Source organism: Amblyomma mixtum, chromosome 7 (genome assembly GCF_055824585.1).
Source record: "Amblyomma mixtum isolate Tamu chromosome 7, ASM5582458v1, whole genome shotgun sequence".
Classification (NCBI taxonomy): Eukaryota; Metazoa; Arthropoda; class Arachnida; order Ixodida; family Ixodidae; genus Amblyomma; species Amblyomma mixtum.
The window spans coordinates 79,464,188-79,474,956 of NC_143018.1; the positions used below are offsets into that span (position 1 = coordinate 79,464,188).

Below are 10,769 nucleotides of genomic sequence, written 5' to 3' on the forward strand. Positions count from 1 at the left end.
CCGAAACTTCCAGCCGCCTCAGTGACCGAGTGCTCTTAAGAAAATGCATGAAGCCCCTGGCGAACTCCCAGTCTCCAGTGCACACACAGATCCGTGATGTGCTCGTTTCCGCACAGGGCTTCAAATACGTCAGAGATGCAGCTACTGCCCACACCTTGAGTCCATTCCAGTTGGAGTGTGGTGATGGTGAAGCTTTCGCTGCGCAGTGCACGGGCGAGTCCTTGAATTGCGCGCGTATTCAACGGGATGATCAGTCGTCCGACTACTCGTTCCACTGGGCTGAACGAGACGTTCTCATCGAGAGACAAAGAACCTAGCCGCACCCACTCTACCGTAGAGTTCTGAGCCAAAGCTGACACAAGTGGCTCTACAGATTGCGTAGTCAGACGGCAACCCTTGAGATCCAGTTGTTTCAGTGTATTATTTGTGAGCAGTGCTCGAGCAAGAGCTGTGGCTCCCAAGTCGCCGAAACCACTTCCGGAAAGATGAATCCTCTCAAGCGCACAGAAGTCTGCCTGGAGTGCCCCGGCTAGAGAACTTGCGCACGCAAAATGAAGGCATCGGAGTGACAACCGCAGCGACTTCAATCGCGTGGCGCCCTGCTCAAGCTCGGCCCCCGAGAGAGTTCCCTGGCCAGAGCCTCGGCCGTGTAATGCCAAGTTATCGAGAGCGCAAGTTTTCAGTGCCTGCAGGATCCATCTTGCCGCCTTGATTGTGACGCCTATCACGGAGAGGGTTTTCAGGGTCTTGTTCTTCGCTAAGGCACTAGCTAGAAGCTTCGACACTTTGTCCGAGGGTTGCTTATCTATGTCATCTAGAGACAGCTCCCTCAGAGAACCGCCACGGTTGACTGCGTTTAACACCTTCTTCGCCACCCTCGAGGGCATGTCGCACAAGATGGTCAAGGAGCTAATGCCGCTGTTTGGCAGCAAATGTTCGAACTCATTCGACATATCATAGTCCACCGAAAATCCAGTGAGGCGGAGGTGTTCTAATCTGCTACTGCGCCTCAGTGCAGCTATGATGGGGAGAAAACTGTACTCCCGTGGAAAATCGGTATCTGGGTCCAAGGTAATGTCTCTCAGACCAGGCGCTTCAGCAATGGACGCGGCCAGAGCATCTGGATAGTGGAAAACAAGTGCGGAGAAGTCCAGATCCAGACGTTGCACACAGCGGTGCATCTTCAGCAGGAAAAGTGTAACAAAATAGCCGACGTGGCAGTCGATTTCGACGACTTGAATGTCTTTCTCAGTACTGAGAGAGCCGAGCGTTATGTACCCTGGTGCATGCTCGGTAGCGTGAACGTCAGCTTGATGGAGGAATTTATTGAGCGGTGAAAGGAAGCGAAGTATCCAGCAGGTCGGGGTGTCACTCGAGCGAGAGCACGGATGGAAGATATCTGTGGCGACGAACGTTCTCCACTCTTCTCTGAACCGCCGAATCAAATCTCTCAGACCGGAGATGTCGACGCATGGAAAATTGTAGAGAAAGGCTTGGAAAGCCGCCTCTGCACCGCAGGAAGGTCCATCATTGATCATGCCATCTCTGAAAACGAAACAGAAAAACAAAATCGCCCTAGTTAAGCTTATGCTTCTGCTTAAGCTTTTAAACAACGAGTTAAGAAGCTTTAACAGTCCCACAGAGAGGTTTACTGCACATTAGAGCCATTGCCCAGTCAACTACAACAGGATCTGTCTTAGCATGCAGCCTGAATTCCTAAAACTTATAAGAGACACGGACGTGGCTGCACTCGCAATACTTTTGGAAGGAATTGTCATCGTACTCAAGACCTGCAGCACTGTACAGAGACGATTTCTGCTAAACAATACTTTCGATCCGACAAAAAAAGGTATAATATTTCTGGTTTGGTTTGGTTTGGTTTAAGGTGTTTAACGTCCTTAAGCGACTAAGGCTATGAGAGACGTCGTAGTGGAGGGCTCCGGAAATTTCGACCACCTGGGGTTCTTTAACGTGCACTGACAGCGCACAGTACACGGGCCTCTAGAATTTCGCCTCCAAAGAAATTCTAGCCGCCGCGGCCGGGATCGAACCCGCGTCTTTCGGGTCAGCAGCCGAGCACCATAACCGCTGAGCCACCGCGGCGGCTGGTATAATATTTCTGCCTGAAAGAAAAAGAGGGAAAGTTTACACAAGGGTAGGAGCATTTATTCTGCGGACCTGTGAGCCCGGCTTCTTCCGAGAGTACGGGGCATAAAAGAGCTTACAGTCATATCTGAATACAAATTATGAAAACAGCTCGAAACGCCAGGGATTCAAGCCAGCATTGGTTATCGCGTGCAGGGTTAGCAGACAATGCAGCGTCCCACCATCGCTGGCGTACTGTTTGGAGCCAACCACTCTGCGATACCTAAGAATGACAACACGCATCTCACTGGTCTCAGTAATCGAAACGAAGACATCGGAGGAAATTCTCTCCAAGTAAGCAGTTTTGCTCACACTTGCACATGCGATCCAAATCCTATGGGTGCTAAGCTTGTGCATGAACAGCGTTTATTAAAAAATAAAATTCTTTGAAGGTTTTGTGCCACCACTACATTAAGCACTCCTACTGGCAGTTATATATGATGCATCTTAAAGCTGAGATTCATCCCAAAGATTACGTGTATTACCCAATATTCAATGCGCTGAATTCAATTGAATTACAGAAGCAGTAACAGCTCATCGAGCAATAGCTTGTGTGCTACTAGAGATTTTGAAACACTAGTGCCACATGCATTTATTCATTCATGATACCCTGAAGGCCCCTCGGTTCGAAGGTATGACATGAGGGTAAAAATAAACACACAATATGAATACGCGTAGGTAAAAAGGAATGGTTGTGATTTTCTGCAAAAGAAGTTAAACTGCAAGCATATTCATATTAAGAAAGAATACAAATTATTCCTATCAACAAATAGGTTTTGTTTATTAGGGTTTAAGGTCCGAAAGCGACTCAGGCTATGAGAGACGCCGTAGTGAAGGGCTCCGGAAATTTCGACCACCTAGGGTTATTTAACATGCACTTATTTAACGTGCATTTATAATTCAATATTGTTTTATCACCTTGATAGTTACCATGTTCTAGCAACATTTTGATGCATAGTACCACTGACAGTGATATGCCGAAGAGAACGCTCTTTGACTCAAGAACCCTATTTTTAAGAACAGCTAACATTCTTAGGCGAAATGTTTTTTTTTTATACTCAGGTTTTGGTGTCGATGTTTAATTAGAGGAGAAACGCAAAACTAAGGGCTCCCGCAGGCGGAGTACTAGCCAACGGAAATTATTGCGGAGCACTGTAGTACAATGATTCCCTTGCCGTGCACTCAAACCTTGTTCTGTTCCCTCACAGTTGAGGTGTCGGCCAACAAGTGCAAATGTTAAAAAAGGCTTAGAAGAGTGAACAGCGATTCGGAAGTTGTACGTGTGCATCATTATGTCAAGTTTATTCTGAACAGGGATATTCGACAAGCTTGAAGTTATCACGCAGGGGGCATGCCCGGGGTTCGATTGTGGAGGCGAATTTCATTGAAAGACTGCTTCAGAAGAAAATGCATGTATGCTAGAAAACTTTGGCTTGACAGTGTAGCCGCGGGCCTACATCATGCGACAGAATCTGATCTGCATGTGTACAGGTTACATAGGATCCGTATGGTCCAGTGCGCGCCCACAAGACGTTGCTAATCCTTTTACGCATGCAGTTCGCATCAGTCAGTAAAACGTGCTCTGCACTATTCAAGCGAAACAGCTAGCCTTAACAGTCATATTGCCGTGAATGGATGAGAAGAAACAATTTTTTCAAACTTATAAATTGTGTATCCGCAGTGCATGCAAAATCAATTTGTTCCATATCCCTAAATGTCATTCCATATGTCAGTGGCGCATGATAAGACACAGGTCGTTTCAATTTCATGCAGAGATGACACAGCAGCCACAGTGGCCAGAGTGCAACGGACTTTGAGGGAACCAAAATGCGCTACTGGGTGGAATCGTGTCTCCCTCGTTGGCCGGCGGGCACGGTTACCATTTTCCGACGCCGAGAAATGTAATGTAACAAACTGCCACTTACAGCCATGCGCAGTTGCTTTGCGCTTGCATCACACCAACACTGAAAGCCTTTTTGCCTCTCTGGAGTTCCACGGGTTCTTGGGTCGTGAGAGCACGGCTCCAAGGTACTGGCTGTTTGTTGAATTTTTTAAAGGGCAATCGAATTAAGTCACCCCACCAACTTTGAACTTCCATTGAACTGTGAATAGGAATATGTACAAAAGTAACCGAAAGTGAATGGGTACTGTCACGAGGAGAAACACATACGACTTTGATAAGCAAGGCAAAGCACACCACGTCGAAAGCAACACCCACTGCTACTGAAAGAAACGTTCGGGCCCTTTGCTACAATGACGCCGTGCGCAGTTGCTAATGGTTTGAATTTTTTAGCATACATTCGAAAGAACACACTTTCTCAGTTACATTGAGATTGGGATGGACCACTTCAGCATTATTTATTCTATGGCCTTTTCATTTCTGGACCATGAGGCAGTGGCTAAAGCTCTGTATGAGAGGCGTCTCCCGAAGCTGCGACGCAGCAACTCTGCGCAGCGGGCGTGGAACTGATCCATGGTTACAAGAATTTCAATGCAATGGGTACAACTCACGAATTACCTAGGAAACCGGTACCCTTTTGCCCGGTACCTGCATGGATAACGCATCGAAGAATACGCTAAACAACATGCCAGCAGCCCAAGCACGGAAAACAACGTGGAAGAATGAAATAAGTGAGGCAGCCAGAAAGTTATCCCCGCCACTGTCCGCGACATTCTGGCCAACGTGTTAGCCAAGGAGTAAATTTTCCTCCACTCCATGCGATATCATCAGAGGCCTAATGCACGCAAAGGCGCTCTATGCAATCACTTCTCGGTGCTCTCGCTACATCGACGGGTCCCCGATATTGCGCGATGGCTTGTAGGAAACGCCGGCTCATGTCGCCGGCAAGTGCAGTCTTTGTCAAAAGTAACCAGACTTCATGGTTTGCTTCAAGCTCGTACAGTGGAGCTCTTGTGGCTTTCCTAACGATCGAAAGGTGTTGGAAGATGAGAAGACCCCCAGACCTTAACTTTAACGACCATTTCAGCTTCAGGGAAGCTGTAAAGGTTCCACTGTACGAGCTAGAAGCAAACCAGGCAGCCTTGTTACTTTGGCAAAGGCTTACCAACCTGCATCGTGAACTGGTGGCTTCGTGGGTGGTTCCACTGAATTCGAAAGCTTCTGGCTGCGCGTAATGCTGAGACGCGACATATTTGTTTTCAATTCTTGGTATTGTTTGCTATATTCACCTCACATTGTCTACGTTAACGACTCGATCGGAATGATAGCCGCATAAACACCTGCATCCTGTGGCGCTCGCGCAGTATGTTTGATTCCAGTTGTCCTTCCTCCAGCTTTAGCTTTTTCTGACCCCCGCTATTATTTCATGGTCTGAAGAGGTTAATTTTTTCATCATCGCTCCGTGGCTTAACATTTAGCAAGTATTCCGTACCGCGGTGAGGCGGACGAAATTGCGGGGACGCTCAGTAGCATGTGTAGTGGCAATACACGTGCTGCCTCCCCTGTCATTAAAAGTTATTGATGAATACATTTCGCACACATCACACGGAGTAAAACGCTAATGATTCCGGCAGCTCGGATTATAGCTTTTTATAGCTCCCCGCAGTAGCAGTGGCCAGAGTTGCATGCACAAAGCTTGGGGCATGTGAGATACGGAGAGCCTTTAAAAAGGAATACTAGAGTGCCCCAAAGCACCACGAACAAAAAGCGGCATTCGCTAACCGCCGATATCTAATGGGAATAACGGGAGCCGCTACGTCCTGCCTTTCCTCCATTCCTGCTGTCCAGTCTGCAGCTGTTCAAATGCGCGAACTGAAGCCTAGCAGCATTAAATCACTTACTGGTCTCTTGTGGACATGGCCCGCCGAGGTGTAGAGCCTATGAGCACGTCAGTCTTGCCAGAAGTCCCACATGATGATACTTCGCTCGTTCGTCGACAAGTGCTGCCAGGGAACAGCGCTTTCTGTGCCACGCCCAGAGTACAGTTATAGAAAACTCCATCAGATCCTTTGAAAAATTATTTCAAGAACAGCTGCGGCGGTTACGAGAACTGTTCCACCCCAGTTCACACTGCGATTCGCATATCATGCACTGACTTAATCTGCTGGTCAGATCGATCAACACGACCACGCAGCGAAGAAGCGAGCTCTGAAGGTAACAAACTGCTGACTACTGTATCCCCAGCACGCCCACCGCTCCAGCCACCATGCACGCGCTCAATGCAGGTCCGTCATTTGACGCAAGCCCATTCAAGCGGAATACGTAGTGTTCTTCATTCTTTGGGCAACTTCAGGACTCACGATGCTGAAACACTCCGACTAATGACCGCATTAAACATTCTGTTGATTCAGTTAACAGCCTTCATTCGTTGAAAGTAACTGCAAGCGACTGGCATATCTGATCTGTGATAACATATATCTAGCATGGCAGTGCTGTTTTTTTCGAATAAGCACCTCGGAATGTGCAGTTCTGAAGACAGTAAGACCACCCTTCGAAGAGGGAGGCTTCCATGCTTCGCCTCACCACATAATGCGTGCTCAAGACGTCTTTACCGAGCGCCGGGTGATGCCATGACCAATCAAGTCAGGAATAAGTGGTATCTGGATCCTCATCAACATCGTCGTTTGGACCACTTCTTTATTCAACACCGCCAGTATTTCGGCTAGTTGGTTAGCCCATCAAGTTTGTTAGCCCATAAGCAGTTCACGGAGGACTCGGCGGCACTGCGACGGCCAGGTTCGCTAATATGCCTCACCTTTGCCTCGGGCAGGTAAATAATTCTTTCGTTCTTTTCGCAAATCGAACTCGTTAGGCTGGGCTGAAGCGTGGTGCCGAGTTCACGGTGCTTTGTTCCTCTTGACGATGACTCTACACATGTATTACTCAATCTTTGACTGCTGTGTGGTGATGTCGAGCTACATCCTGAGCCTACCACCCGCACTGGCGGCGCCAATAATAACAGTGATAGCAGCAACGAAGTGCTGCTGGCACTGGACGATGTCAAGGTTGGGCAGGCATCTGTTCTATGCGAAATGAAAACTATTCGTGACAAATTTGCCCATCAGGAGAAAACGTTTGACGAAATTAAAACAAGACCCGATAATTCAGGATTAGGCTCTCTTAATAAGGTAGCCTTAAATTTAGGTTCCCTTAATTAGGCTGCTTTAAATTTATGTTGCATTAAATTTAGGCACATTTAATTTGACGCCCTTAATTACGTTCTATTAATTAGGCTCCCTTAAATTTGGGATCCCTTAAATTTACGCTCTCTTAAAGCACAGTTTGACAACGTCCAGTGTCTTGCCGCAAACAATATGAGTAACGTAGCTGATATTTTTCAGAGACTTGACTCTTAAGATCGAGCTCGTCGTTGTAACCTGTTATTCTTTGCGCTCGACGACAGTAACCAGGAAAGGTGGGCTGAATCAGAATAAAATAATAGTCGAACTCGCAAGGCTAACGTTATTATTTCCATCGAACCGATGGACCCTGAACAGGCACAAAGGCGCAGCCGTTTTGACTCTAAGAAGATCAGACCCGTAATACGTAGTAAAATTCACGTTTTAAAGTAAAACAGCACGTTACCACTAACGAAAAGAAATAAGCAACCGACTATAGCACCTCTCAATACTATTTCCACAACACCCGTCTTGCCGTAAGAACCTCATCCAATTTGCGAAAAGCCAGAAAGAAAAATTCGCCCTCTGTTACAACAAGATGGCCGCTGGAAACACCTCGTATATATTTGATCACGCGTCATAACAGCTAATAGGTAATACTGTCTACCCTGTAGCTACCCGCTAGTCACCAACATAAATAGATTTCGAATTCTATTTCGTTTCTTTGGGCTAACATCAGAAGCCCGTTACCAAAATGCGATGCACTTGCTAGTCTACACCGCTTAGTGCAACAAAGTCATACTGGTTTTATTTATTGGGGTTTATCGTCCCAAAGCAACTCAGGCCATGAGGGACGCCGTAGTGAAGGGCTTCGGAAATTTTGACGACCTGGGGTTCTTTAACGTGCACTGACATCGCACAGCACACGGGTCTCTAGAATTTCACCTCCATGTAAATTCAGCCGCCGCGGCCGGGATGGAACCCTTTGTGCTTCCAAAGTACATATACTAAAATTGGAACGATACAAAGAAGATTGGCATGGCTGCTGCGCAAAGTCATACTAGCTGAAACTTGGCTAAATGAATCCTCAACCCCGAACCGCAGGCCATACTCCAAACTGCGATGTTTTTCGTTACGACCGCATAGGCAAACGAGTCGCCATCGTCTTGATAGCCACTAACCGCAACCTTCAGTGCTACAGATTAAAAGTAAAGTCACCTTCACTTCGAGTGCGCTCAATCAAAAGAGATAAAAGGTTTGTTGACCCGAGACACACAAGCCAAGCAGACGTGATGGGGGTTAAAATATATTCCTAATTCTAGAAACCGTGTGAAGCCGTTTGGTGGTAGTTCTTGAGCGACAATCAATGGGCTCAGAATGCTTGAAAAATTACTAAGAACTTTGAAAACTGCGGAAGGGAGGACGTCCTGCTTAGCTTTGTAATGTCACAAAGTAATCAACCACAAATCTATAGATTGTTTTCACATTGCTGCCCAGAAGGGACCTGTGTAGCGCTCTGTCTCGCATGGCTAAGATCACTGAGGATACGTGCAATTGATGAGCACATACAAATTCCATTGCTTTGAATGAAAAGCGAACTGTTCCATTCCACGGATGTCGATCTTAAGTACTACACAGTAGCTCAAGGAAGCCGGCAGTTGAGATGAAATTCGAATTCTGAAATTTTACAGCTCCATGCTGGTCTGTACAGTTCTTGATGCGACTGACCAAGTCGACATGAGGGACGGCATAATAGAAGTCCTTTATGTCGACAGAAAATCTTGTCAATGTCGCTTCGCCGTCACCTTCTAAAAAATCAACCACAGGTCCCTCATTTTTTACCAAAAATGGGTTGCCAACTGTTAGAAGCTTCAGTTGTTTTTGTAAAAATTATGGTCAGACTTCTGGAACAGAAATCCTGCAACCACGAACTGTAAAGCAGCTTTTTAGCCGATACGCGCCGATTTCTGCAGGCTGCTTACCCACTGACACTTTTGTCCTCAGTGGCTGAGGCCGTGTTGAGAGCCAAAGAAGAAAAAAGAATAAGAGATAAGGATAAAGTCGCAGTCATTCCCTACACACACGGTATTTCACACAACTTAAGAATGATAGGAAAAAGAGTAGGAATAAATGCTTTATTTTCAGCTCCGTATCGCTTGCCAAGCCTCTGCAAGCGCGTTAATCAAATGGGTCGTAAGCACTCAGGATGCACCACAGATCATCGCGCCCAGTTCGTTTCTTGTGCTCAAGGCGGCGTGAATTTCTATTCCGTTGTCTCGCGGTCATGCATACGTAGGCCAAACCGGCAGATGTCTTAATAAGAGATTGTCCGAGCACAAATACAATGTAACGCAGCAACAAATCTCAGGCGATCTTGGCATTAACTGCCAAGATTGTAAATGCGCTCCTGAGCTGGGCAACACGACTGTGCTGCGCAGGTTCGATGAAAAAGCCACGCGAAAAATCACTGAAGCCGTAAAAATCGCGCATCTTAGAAAGTTGTGTCAGCACTCCCTCCATAGCGCTTAAAGATAATGAATTGCGCTTTTTATCGGTAGCTGGATGATCTGAGTTCTCTGTTACTTCTGGTGGCGATGACCATTTTTCTGACTCGGTTGCTCTTCTTATTTTCTTGATGCTGCTGTATATTTTTAGCGATGTGCGGGAAAAAATAAACCTTCAGTTGCAGGTCAGCGCTGTGTGTGTCTCGTTTCTTTTCTTGTCCCTTAGTAGCTTGCAGTTCTGCTTTGCTATGAACCAACTAGCCCGCGATGTGTTATTCAAGCTTGTGAGGTATCGTAAAGTGCGCAATAGAAAATTAACTAAAAACGATTTTCTGTATTTCACTCTAACAGACAATGCAGTCGGTGGAAAAAGCAAAGAGATAAACGACTGCCGTAGTGGAGGGCTACCGAATATTTTCGATCATGTGGATATTTTTAACGTACAGTCGCGAGCAAAAAATGTTACCACAGATCCCTGGCGATCAGAATTGGGATCTCTCCCCAGGCGGCGCTGCGCTTCACAGACCTCCTACCGGGCCGTTTCCATGTTTGCAGCCTAGGGGGTGACGGCAGGAAGTGCGCTTTATCAAGCGTGCACCGCCCGAGCATTGAAGTGCCGACCCTACGCGAGTGTGCATGCGGCTTTTATTTTGGGGCGGTCATCATGAGCAAAAATGGCTTCTTTTTATTACTGTTTTTTTATGTTCGCGATGGTTTGTCAAAACGAACTCGCAGGAACAATAGATGATAGCGCTGCTTTTAGCCAGAAATTTTGCCGGTCCGTGACAGTCCGCTGAACCCCCCTAATACTGTGGAATGGGAACTGCCCGGCATTATCGTGATCAGCCTCTTCGCCACCCGCAGCGCCACGCGTTGTCATTCCAGCGCTCCGGTGTTCCGTCATGCGTGCTAATCTTTTTGGCTTGCGACTGTACCCTGATATCGCACAGCGCATGGATTCTTTTCAGCTTCGACCCCAAGTAAACACTGCCTTCAAAGCCGGGATAGAGTGGCATCATCGGGCCCACCACCCGAGTGCCC

At 46.9% G+C, this 10,769-nt stretch overlaps 1 pseudogene; it reads left to right on the plus strand.

Moving 5' to 3' along the window:
• The first annotated feature begins 8,211 nt into the window (after positions 1-8,211).
• Positions 8,212-8,308, plus strand: LOC149336590 (U6 spliceosomal RNA; annotated as a pseudogene).
• Positions 8,309-10,769: the final 2,461 nt, after the last annotated feature.